At 41.5% G+C, this 12,098-nt stretch overlaps 1 long non-coding RNA gene across 1 annotated transcript in view; it reads right to left on the minus strand.

Moving 5' to 3' along the window:
• Window positions 1-11,151, minus strand: part of LOC109394317 (uncharacterized) — a 28,380-nt gene extending 17,229 nt beyond the window's left edge. Inside the window, exons 1-3 of the long non-coding RNA XR_002126426.1 lie at window positions 11,038-11,151; window positions 10,769-10,876; window positions 6,777-6,880 (exon numbers count right to left, since the gene is read on the minus strand). This is a non-coding gene — a long non-coding RNA (uncharacterized LOC109394317). The remainder of the gene's footprint in view (window positions 1-6,776; window positions 6,881-10,768; window positions 10,877-11,037) is intronic.
• Window positions 11,152-12,098: the final 947 nt, after the last annotated feature.

A 12,098-nucleotide genomic window follows, 5' to 3' on the forward strand; every position in this document is an offset into this window, starting at 1 on the left:
CAACTTGGGCCAGTGAAGCAGTGTCCTCCACAACTAGATTGAAGAACAAAACGACAGCAACTTGTCTGTTCCCCTTCCCCTAATTCCCCAGTACTGTTCCCATCCCCCCAATTACCCAATAAAAAAATCTTTAAAAAAAAAAAATAGAAAAAGCCCCTCTTTTCTACAAATGGTGGGAAATACTTCATCCTGCCTCAGTAAAGTACCTTAGACATCTCCAATTTAAAACCTCCTCTCTTTTGGAAAAATAACTGAAGGGTGGCAGAATATGCCACTTCCAAATATGTCACTTTGGCATAAGGATTATTTTGAGTTAGAGGAGACTGCGAAGAAGCACATATAAGAAAGGTCATGGGAATGCAATTCACAGCACAGTGACTATTATAAAAAATACTGTCTTGCATATTTGAAAGCAGCTAGGAAAGTGGATCTTGTAAGTTCTTATCACAAGGAAAAAATTCTGTAACCATATGTGGTGATGGATGTTAACTGGATTTATTGTGGTGATCATTTTGCAACATATACAAATATCAAATCATTACACTATACAACTGAAACTAACATGTTATGTAAATTAGACCTCAATAAAAATATTTTAAAATGCTATTTGTCTATGAAATCACCTCCTTAAATAAAAAGAAAGAAAAAAGTAAAGTTTCCTATCCTCCCCCTATTTGCCTAAAAGCAGGACATAAATTTACCAGGAAGGACAAAAGTTAATCATGAGAGACTTTAGACCCTATAAGCCTGGACATGGCACCAGTAGAATCTACATAACAAACTTTGTCTCCTATTAATATCCCATATATTTGTCTTATCACAATTTGCCACCCCTGGAGACTTAAGGTCATTTTCCTTTGTCTTGTTACTTCTCTAAATTTTATAGTTCCTTTGCTAAGATACTACACAAACAAATTAAAGTTCTAACCAAACCTTTGTTACTCGCTTCTGGAGTCTCCCATGTGCTACATGTGTGATACACATGTTAGTAAACTTTTGTTTGCCTTCTCTTGTTAATCTGTCTTGTTATTAAAGGCCTCCACTGAGAATTTAGGAGGGTAGAGGAAAGTTATTTTTTTTCTCCTCTACATAGCCAATTCAGGATTCAAATTCAGTCAAACTCCATGTTTCTGCTTTTCTAACTCTTCCTACACTTTGCCCCCAGGGCTATGCTCTGAGTACAGGTTGCAGGTGGCAGACAGCCAGCATTTAGCGATGGAGATGAGCGTCTGGCCTACTTGCATATCTGCTGACCTCTGCACCTTGCTGGCCTAAGGTGATATCTTACTCAGCATAGGTGTCTTAGTCACTGCTGGGTGCACCATTAGCCATCACCTGCTTGTGAGATATGGGGGCAGGGCTGCCAAGAAAAACCACTAACCATCAGCGGAGGCAGGAAACTAGTGAACCAGGATATGGTACAAACCAGCCTGTACCAGCCAAGACCAAGATGGCAGTGAGATCCACCTCCAAGTAACACTCAACCACTATTATACAGTCATTATAATACATTTCCATACTAAATGCCACACCCCCATGCCATGACACTTCCGGAGAGGACATATAAGAATAAAACATGGGAGGTGCCTCAAATTCTTCCACCCCTTTCCAGAACTAATAAGAATATTCCTCTTCCTTATTCTCATATGTAAAAGCCTGACTAATGAAAACCACTGCCAGTAAGTAAGCCGGGTTGGGCCTCCGGGTTGGGCCTCTCTCTTGCCCAAGGGCAGCCTCTACTCTGGCTGTGGAGTAGACTACCGTATTTCCCTGTGTATAAGACGCACCCTTTTTCAAAAAATTTGGGGTCTAAAAACTGGGTGCATCTTATACAGTGGTTGTAGATTGTTGTCAAGTCATTTAAGAAGCGTGGCATTTCAAATGCCATAAATAGAACCGAGGAAGAGGCAATATATGACGACAGTGATTTGTCATCAGTTACAGATGAGGACAAGCTAATGGTTGGGAGTTTTGACAGTGATGAGGAGTTGTATGAATTTTATGATGACTAAAACTTGAGTTCAATAACTTTATGTAATACATTTCTTTTCAAATTTCGGGCCCCCAAATTAAGGTGCGTCTTATACATGGGAGCGTCTTATACATGGGGGAATACGGTATCTCTCAATAAACTACTTTCCCTTTATTACCTAGCTCCCGCTTGAATTCTTTCCTGCGCGAAACCAAGGACCCTCTTTCCTGCAACACTTGGATCACCTGCTTGGATGCCTACAGAGCCTGCCATGGTCTCCCGCTTGAGGTGTACGCTCTGCTCAGCTGGAATCCTGTCCTTCCTGAGGAATGCCCTTTCAGCTGTGTGCATCCCGCATAGAGGAACGTGGCCTCTGGATCTTGTCCAGGAATCACATAACCTCAGAAAACCCATGGAAAACTACAATTACAGACTGTTTCCATGCTGCAACACGCCACCCCACCATTGCCACTCTATTGTAATTTCCGGGCATTCTTTAAGGTGGTATCCTTTCAAACCCCAGACAGAAAAGAGCGCACAGCTAATTCCTCTTCTCTAGGAATTTCAAGCGTGAGGCTGATTATCCCCAGCTTTCCCCATTCCTGGAGCTGGAGAAGCCTGCTCTCCTCATCCTTTTCTCCAAGCGTCTCTCTGCAAGCCAGGAAGGTTTTTATTGCCTTTCTGTGTGACAGGAAATTGCCATGACCCTGTATCCTATACCCTATGGTTTATATTAAGCACTCTAAACTTGGCCCTCCATGCGTTGGATCTAAGAGAATGTTTTACAAGTTCAAAACAAAACAAAACAGAACAAGAGCCTGTTCTATCTCTCGTGGTTGGCTTTTGTCACTGATGTGCAGATCCTGGCCTGCTTGCCCTCCAGTCCTTTCCTGCCCTGCCCTGGCCAACTTGCTGGTCTGAGTGGGGGCGGGGAAGCATGCCTATAGGCCCCCACGGCAGCTGGCTCTGGCTGGGTTCAGCTACTGGGTGACACTAGCCGAAGGGGCGAGGGGTGGGAAGGGAGAAGTCTGAGCATTTCTCTCTGCCTCAGTGGTGTCTCTGGCAGGAGCTGCTTTATTGCACTGTGGATCCTGCCTCTGCAGTAACAGACCCTTCCGTTCACCTCTGCAGGCTCGTGGCTGTTCATCTCTGGGTGGCTTCACCATCCACTCTGGTTTCTCACCTCCTCCATCTCTTGTGACTCCAATTACCTGCATTAACTTTCCTCTGTCTTAAGTTCTTAAAGCGGTTTCTGTTTTCCTGGTTAGGCTCTAATTGTGATCCTGGCTTTCAAGACTCTTGCTTTTGAAATGGGCTTCAAGAGTTACACAATGATTCTTAGCATGGGTGCTGTTAAAATCCTAATCCTTAAGGCAAAAAAGGGTAAAAAGTTAGGGGGAAAGTCATGGTCAAACAAATAGAAAAATAAAAAAATACATTAAATATTTCAAAGTATCTCACCACCCAAGTGTCTACCGTTATTGTAGTCATTGTATTGTTACCTGAATAGACATTTTCGCTGCCCTTCCATACTTATAGGCAAAGTTCTCAGGTGTCCCAATAACCATGTGACCTTTCTTAGGTCCTACACTATGCCTCGTACATCTTCCTTCTAGTAGATTATACCCCATTTAATAGCAATTCACACAACTCACTCAGCTTAATGAAGTAATGGCATATGTGCTCACTTGCAACAAAATCGATTTTTTGAAACTGACCAAAATGTGGACACAGGAAAGAACGTTAGAACATCAGTGCTTAATGACTGGTAACATCCAGTTCACCAAAGATACTACTGGGTTGTCGGAAAAGTCATGACAAACTTTTGCAATGAAAAACATAGAAAAATAATGTCATGACTTTTCTGATAATCCAATAAAATCTGCAGATCCAAATGGGCAGACACAGAGAGCGAGCACCCAGATCCAGAGAGGTGATGTGCATGAGCAAGTAGATCCTGTGTTACAACAGGGAGTAGTGGCACCATGGGAACTAGAAAGCAGGGAGGTGGCCTCTGCCCAGCTCCAGCTGATGATGCTGTGTGAGCATGGGGACCTCTTGTTACGAAATTTTACAATATTTGAAGAGAAGCCAGAAATTTAGAGTGCATGCGAAAATCTCATGATTTGTACAGTTATATCAACTAACTCAAAACAATTTTAAAATGTGTAAATTTGACAAACATATCTCGATAGGACCCCATATCACCAGTTTGCAATCTCTGTCCTAATTAGACTTTACACTTGGGAACAATATACATTATGCGTTCAAATAATGCTGCCTCCACTCAATAACATTTGTGGATATTTGGGAGTTACCTCCGTAACGTGGTCTGTTCTTTTGAACGTTCTCATTTGTATGAAATATACATTCTTTAATAGTAGGCCAAATTAAAAAAAAAAAGTCAAATAATAACATGAATATTTTTTATAAACAAAGAAAAAGTGGGGAAAATGAATTTGGATTTATTTTTTACCTCTCCCTTTCACTATCCCCACACATATTTATTTCTTCATATTTTGAGTTTTAAAAATATTTTGAGTTTTAAAAATATCTCTGGCATTCTCATTGCTACCATCCATGTTGAAGAGATGAGTCCCTCTAGTAAACCATTCCAATAACTTCCCATTTCTTTGGGCTCCCAGACTATCCCATATGCATCTTATTATGGAGCAGTTAACATGTACCAAGCACAGTGCTAGGGGCTCAAAGATAAACTGGAAAAAACCTCTGCCCTTGAGAAATTCACATTATAGACATGTTAGTAGGTACCAGGGCTGTGGCTGGGGGGGGGTAGGGAGACCCGATTTCGCCCGGAAGAAAGGAATGTGGACGTGCAGCCTGGTGCATTGGGAGCCTCAGAGAAACCAGGGCTCTCCCTGACACTCCCCACATACACCCCCACCTCTGACTGAATTAGCTATGATCTCTCCATCTCCACATTTAAAGCAAGATGGCCCTAAACTACATATCAAGTCTTACCTCTGCCAAGTAAGCTGTACTATTGGCTGTTTCCTGCACACATTATCGTTTGTTTAGGCAGCGCTCTCCACCTCAGCCTGTTGAAATGCTGCTTATACTTCAAAACTCAAATAGTGTACTACCTTATCCAAAAATAATCTAGTAACTTTTGGGGGTTATTCTTTGAGTTGTCCATGGAACTTCTTGTCTGTACTTCGACATTTATATTCTGCTTTGAAATACAGATTCTTGAGGTCTTGTCTTATCCCCACTAGACTACAAGAACATTTAGGACATCATCTGCATCTTCTTTTTGATCATCTGCAGGGCCTAGCATTAAGCTCTGCACAAAGCAGGCACTGGAGATTTCTGTCTTGTATTGGTGAAAAGATGAGTTCTCCATCTAGTGGTAAAACTGAAAAATTGCATGCAACTTTTGCCTTAACCTAACAGGATACCTTGTACCCCCTTCAAAAAGAGTGTCTCATTGATACTATAGACTGCTTCAAGTTTAATCGATATTGAGGAATGCACAGTATTACATCTCAAGAAGACATAAATGTCTCTTAAGGCATTTTTGATCAAAACACTTTGTCCAAGAAATTTATCTAGATGATAAAAGATGATACAAAAAAATCACAGATTTCTTTAAATGGGTAAGCTTCCTTTACCATGTGTAGATAAGTGCTGCCGTTGCTTTCTTACCCATGGCATAGCTATCCTGAATAAATGCAGATAGTCTAATGCAGATATTCTCAGACTGTTCTAGTTCAGCCAACTTGTATTTGTAAAATTTGTGAACTAAACAATTCTCTACAAGACCTTGGTCCTCGGTACCAATTAGTTCACATGATGGGCAGCCCATTCCAAGCCCATAGCTTCCTTAGCAAAGGTCCGTCTTTACCTTAAGTGAGCACTTTCCATTGTTCTTATGCTTTAGGATAACATACCTTTGAAATGTCAGAGTAATTTTCTTTTCCAGGTCCCTTGGAGGCATAACCACTGGCACCAGAGCACAAAACAAGAAACTCCTCATTGTTATCTTGTTGCCCACACATCATCTCTATTTACTGTAAAGTTCAATGTTAACTATCTTGTACTCACTAATGTAAAAGAAGTATGTATCTCTCCATTTCACTTTTTATCCAATCCTAGAGATTTCCCTGCTTTGCGTTCTCTTGTCTCCTTAATCTACCACCAATGGACTTTATGTAACCTTCCTTAAATTTTGTCCTTTGATTCTAATTGCGTAAAAAGAACTGCAAATGCCATTCTCCAGGGCATTTTCTCAATCCCTTGAGATCTAGCTTCGGAGCATGTCCTCAGATTTGGCTTAGCTATTCAATTCTCTGTTAGTTTCCCATCTCTTGAATCTGGGCTGACTGTTTGACTTGTTTGACTGGTAGAATGTGGTGGAAATGACACTATACAAGTTTAGAGACTCAGTTTCAAGGAGTCTTGCAGCTCCTGCCTTTTCCTCCTGGGAACACTTTCCTAAGACCACCGCATAAGGAAACTGAATATGAGAAGCCATGTGGAGGAGAACCAAGATACCCCAGCTGACAACTAGTGCCAACTGCCAGCCCTGTACGTGAGGCCACCTTGGACTTTCCAGCCCAGCTAACCCTGTGAGTCATGGGTTACAGACCTATGAGTGAGCCCAGGCAAAACCCCTACCTTTTAATAAAAGAACCCCAAAGAACTTGAAGCTATCTTTAGTCCATCACAGTATTTCTGTTGTATTCATCTATTGCTTTGTAATTAGCTATAGCAGAACTTAGCAGTTCAAAACAACCCCCATCTGTTTACTCACAATTCTGTAATTTGGGTTTGTTGCACTTACCAAGACAGTTCTTAGCCTGGGGCTGGGAATTCAAGATAGATTTTCCCACATGTCTGGTGTCCCATTGTGACTCCTGGAACATCTAGGGCTTGGCTGGTGTGACCCTGTAATAAGATATACATATATTTGATCTTTGCCCCTAGTTCTGTCACAGAGCTCCTAAAACTCTTGTAATTTCCTGAATGATGGGCTGAGGGGGGTGTCTGTTATTAAGCATAATAAACCCCTTTCAACCATACCTGAGTTTATGTTAATGTGATGACTGGTGACCCAAAAGCTCCTAGATAGCTTTAGGATAGGGGCTGGTCACCAGAGGTACCAACTATGTCATTAGAGGGTTGGAACTTTCAACCCCAACCCCTCACAGACCCCACAGGATAAGGGCTCAATCCCACAAGACTGCCCCCCACCTCCAGGGAGGGGAGAGGGGCTGGAGTTTGAGATGATCACCAATGGCCAATGATTTGATTAGTTATGCCCGCATAACGGAGCCTTCACAAAATGACTAAACTGTGGCATTTGGAGGGCTTCTAGGTTGGTGAACACATCCATGGCTGGGAGGGTTCACACTCCGACTTCATGGGACAGAAGCTCCTGTGCTAAGGACTCTCCCAGTCCTCACCTTATGAACCTCTTCCTTTGGCGATTCCTGTGTATCCTTTATAATAAGCGAGTAAAAGTAAGTAAAATGTTTCCCTGAGTTCTGTGAGCCATTATAGCAAATTATGATACCTGAGGAGGGGGTTGTGGGGTCTCCCAATTTGTAGCCAAGTTGGACAGAAGTGTGGGTAACCTGGGAACCTATTACTTGTGATTGACGTCTGAAAGTGGGGGCAGTCTTGTGTCAGAGTTGAATTAAATTGTGGGACACTCAGTGGTGTCCACAGAGAACTGGAGAATTGCTTGGTGTGGGAAATCTACACACTTGGTGTCAGAAGTGCTGTTAGTAGAGAAAGAGTTTTCCTTTAGCCAGGCATCTTTCAGCTCTCTATCTGGGTAGCTGAGTCTCTTTCCACGTGGCTTGGGATTCCAAGAGGGCAAAAGTGGAAATTGTCTTGAAAAACCTGGCACAGTGTCACTTCAGCTGCATTCTATTTGTTAAAACAAGTAAAAAAATCCAGCCCAGATTCAAGCAGGGGGCGGAAATAGACTCCATATCTCTATGCGTGAAACAGAAAAGACTTTGTGGCCATCTTTAATCTACCACGGTGTTTCCTCTGTCCATAAATTACTCGCATTTCTCCCACATGCGAAATACATTCATGTTCTCCCAAGACCTCCCAAAGTCTCATTTAATATGGCAGCAACTCAGTGTTCAGAATTCCATCATCTGGATCAGGTTTGGATGTGGATGAAGATGCTTGGATGTAGCTTGTCTCAACCAGGAAAACTGTGATTTAAAAATTTAAGTTATCTGCTACCATAACTATTCCCTGCAACTGAACCCCACATATAATGGTGAGAGAGGGATAACAACAATAGACACTCCTATTCCCAGGGGGACGAAACCGAAGGACATAGCAGGCACAGGTCCTTAACCATTCTGAAATCCAGCCACACGCTCGTTGCCAGTTTCCTTAGGGCCTGTTTCTGCTCCCTGGAAATGCTTCCTTAATCTAGTTGTTGGCCCTGTCCTCAAGCATTTTTTTTTCTCTCTAGGAGAAATGGCTCATGTTTGCAGCTGAGTAGTTTCTCAGTCTGCTTCTTGCTCATGTTAGGTTGGGGACTCAGAGGTCTTGTTTCATTTTGAAAGTCTTTGTTCCTTTAGCCTGAGTGTGTACTATTCCTTTTCTACTTCATTTGACAAAAGTCATCCACACATCTCTTGAAGACGAACCCCCTCTTCTTTGAGCTGTGACGTTTTAAAACAGGTCTTACAGACACAGCCTCGACTTGATCTTGACTAACGTCACATTTTGCTGGCAGCATCCTCAGGCCATGTCTTACTTTGAAAACTCTTGGGGGTAGGAAGTTCCGGAAAAGAGTTTTATTTTCCATCCCAGCAAGCCTAAGATTGCAAATGTTTTTTCTAAATTCTGCTTTTGAAAACTGAATTCCTTCTTTTTTGGTTCACCTCTCCTTCCCATATTTTATCACAGGCAGCTAAAAAGAAGCAAATTAGCCCCTTCAGCATTCTACTTGGAAATTTCCTTTGGCCAGATCCACAAGTTCATTAAGTACACTTTCTGTAGTCATCAGCTTCACTAATTGTTGAACTACTTAACAACACAGATGACCACCCTTCCAGCCTCCAATCACAATTTCCTCATTGCTCTTACCACTCTTCCAGCCTTCTCTCATGGCTCAGTCTCAGAATCACCTGTTTTCAGTTTCTGTTACAGCTGCACACCATTTCCAGGCACTACTTTCTGTTTCAGTTATCTATTGTTGCGTAATAAACCACCCCAAAGTGTAATGGCTAAAACCAATGATTTACAATTTCTGATGATTTTGTGGGTTGACTGCTGTAATGTGGTCCCATTCATCTAGGAGCTTGCTGGGGCTAGACTGTCCAACATGCATGCATCCTCCTGCCTGAACCTCCATCATTCAGTGGTCTAGCCTAAGTCACTTTTCAGCATGGAGAGAACAATCCAAGAGAATGTGCAAGTGCTTATCAAGTCTCCTTTCATCACACTTGCTAATGTCCCATTGGCCAAAGCAAGGTCCAGAGTCAATGTTTTAGGGGAAACCAAGGGCATGAATACTGGAAGGAATGATTTATTGGGAAGTCACTGTCTACCACATTCTCTAGCTTTCTATCTTACCATTTTCTCCCTTGTTCACTATGCTGAACGTACACTGTGTTCCTAGCTGTTCCTTGACACAGAAATCTCTTCTTTGCCTCAGTCTTTGTTTTTTATTTTCTCTACCTGGATCACTCTATCTCTAGTCTTCAAACTGCTGTTTCTTATATATTCTTCCAATAGCAGCTGAAATGTCACTCCCCTCATTACTATCACTTTGCCTTCTTCCTTTCTTTCTATCTGAAATGATCTTGTTTATAAATTTTCTAAGTTGTTTATTTTTTTTCTTCCACCAACCAAAATACAAGATCAAGAGGTCTTGGCTACTATGTTCACAGCTGTATTCCCAGCACACCAAATAGGCTGAACATATAGTAAGTACTTAATAAAAATTTCTGAATGTATGATGAATGAACAGATAGATAAATGAAGTACCTAAATCTTGGTGTAAAGAAATTTATAATAAATTTTTTTTTACAAAAATTATATCAAAGTTTTAAATAACTGTTTACTTCTAAAAACCAGGAGTGATCCAAAATAGTCTTTTTTGGAGAACTGGACTTACCATTGATTATAGCTTGCTAAAATATTTAAAATAAATTATATAGTTAAGATTTGCTTCAAAATAATTTGGATAACATGGGGAAATAGGTTGGGGTACAGATGAAATGAGGTTGACTCTGAATTGATACTTATTTAATCTGGGTTAAGGGTACATGAAGGTTCCTTATACTGTTCTCTTATATATTTGTTGGAAATTTCGACAATAAAAGTTTTAAAATTACATGTAGATGAATAAGGGATTGAAAAGCATTAGAAAGACTGTGAACATTTTTCATAACTATTAACTAATTTATTCATATTTCCACTTTTCCTATTTCTCTTAGAAAGAGATTTCTATCCTTACATGATGGAAAGGAAGCATTTTTTAAAACTCATCTAGAAACATCATTGGGTAAATGATCTGAGGCTTATTTAGATGTTGCACTTAATCTGTAATGGACCCCATTTAAAGATATTCCTGGAACTTTGCATGAGAACAGATTTCTGTAAAGCAAATCATTTCCCCGTTGATTTCCATTCAGTTATAAAAGCTTGCTCGTACTTCCTGTTGATTTCTCTGTCTGCTAATTATAGCTCAAAGCAGGGGATGGGAAGTCCAGAAGCTCATGTAAGCACTGGCACTTTGCCTTGATCTGGGGCTCAAGGCAGGTATCGGATGCAACACATTTTTGTGTTTTCTACCTGGATCAAGAAGAAGCCAAGGAGAGCAGGAGTTTGTGCCAACAGATGCCATCCTCAAGCTGATAGCTGCTTTGCCCGGCTCTGATATCCGTCTGGGGAGCTGCTCATCTGTTGGCAGAATTCAATTAATAAGGGACTTTTAATTATTATTATGCTTTCCATATGAGTCTTAGTTGGAGGGAACACAAAAGAAATGTGGCTTTGTTCCTGGTATCAAGGAGCCTGAAGACTTAAAGGGCTCAAGACCAAGTCCAGCCCTAATACGTTACCTGATATTTTCCACCCAGAACTAGAAGAAAACCATTATAAGTTTGAGAGTGATCATATCCTGGGCATTCATTTAAGGAATCAGGAGCATGGAGCCAAAATCATCCAGTGACAAAGCCTCCCGGTGGAATGAGCCATGGAATGGATGATGTAGCTGTGTGGGCAGAAGACCAAGTGGCGCGTTTCCAGGTGGAGCAGGATGTTGTACTTCTGTTCCTAAAGACCCCAGATTTATAACCAGGCAAATCTGTTTAGGAAGACTATTCCGCTGGGCATTTCTGCCTCTGGAAGAGAGATAAGAAACCAAACGTGAATTTGTTTGAATGGAAGTCTCTTTGCTGGGATGTGTCCTCACCCACGACTCACACACACCCTTCATGTAATGTCCCCATTACGAAGGTGGTTGAAGAAAGGCCAAGACACACATGGAGGTGTGGAGGGAAGAAACCTGGGGTAAGAGAGGCATATTGAGTTTAGAGTGCTTTCAGCTGCAAGTAACAGTGAACTGTAAGTATGGGTGGCTTCATCAGTCCCGCCTCCCAAGGCAGCTGCACATTCTCAGGGAAGCCCTGAATTTGTAGTGGAAAAAACACTGGCCCAAGGGGCCAGGCAACGTGAGTGCTAGTTTTGACTCATTCCTTTCCTCACCTTCCAAACCCTGTTTTCCCATCTTAATAAGGAGGGACATTGGTCTAAATTCTCTAATATATCTGTTCTAAAGTTCCAGGAGTCAGTAAATAAATGATAAGATAACAACTTGTAGACTATTGGAAAGAACAAACTTAGGAGGAGTTTGTAGTTAGGGCTTCTGGAGAACTAGGGCTTTCTGTGGATGAGTGGCAGATCTTTGAGAAGTAGGAGGAACTATTCTCACTTAGAGATTATGTTCAAAGCCCCAAACTCACCTTGACCTTTTGGAATAAGTTAAATGAAGGTATCTACCGCAGTGCTCGAAAATGTTACTCTCCTGCTCCCTTCCTATAAGTGAAGCCCACGTTCCCTATGTATGACCAACTCATCCAGACAAGAAAGAGGACTTATGATTTGTGAATGCAAACACAGG

The sequence above is a fragment of the Hipposideros armiger genome, unplaced genomic scaffold, assembly GCF_001890085.2.
Source record: "Hipposideros armiger isolate ML-2016 unplaced genomic scaffold, ASM189008v1 scaffold_12, whole genome shotgun sequence".
Lineage (NCBI taxonomy): Eukaryota > Metazoa > Chordata > Mammalia > Chiroptera > Hipposideridae > Hipposideros > Hipposideros armiger.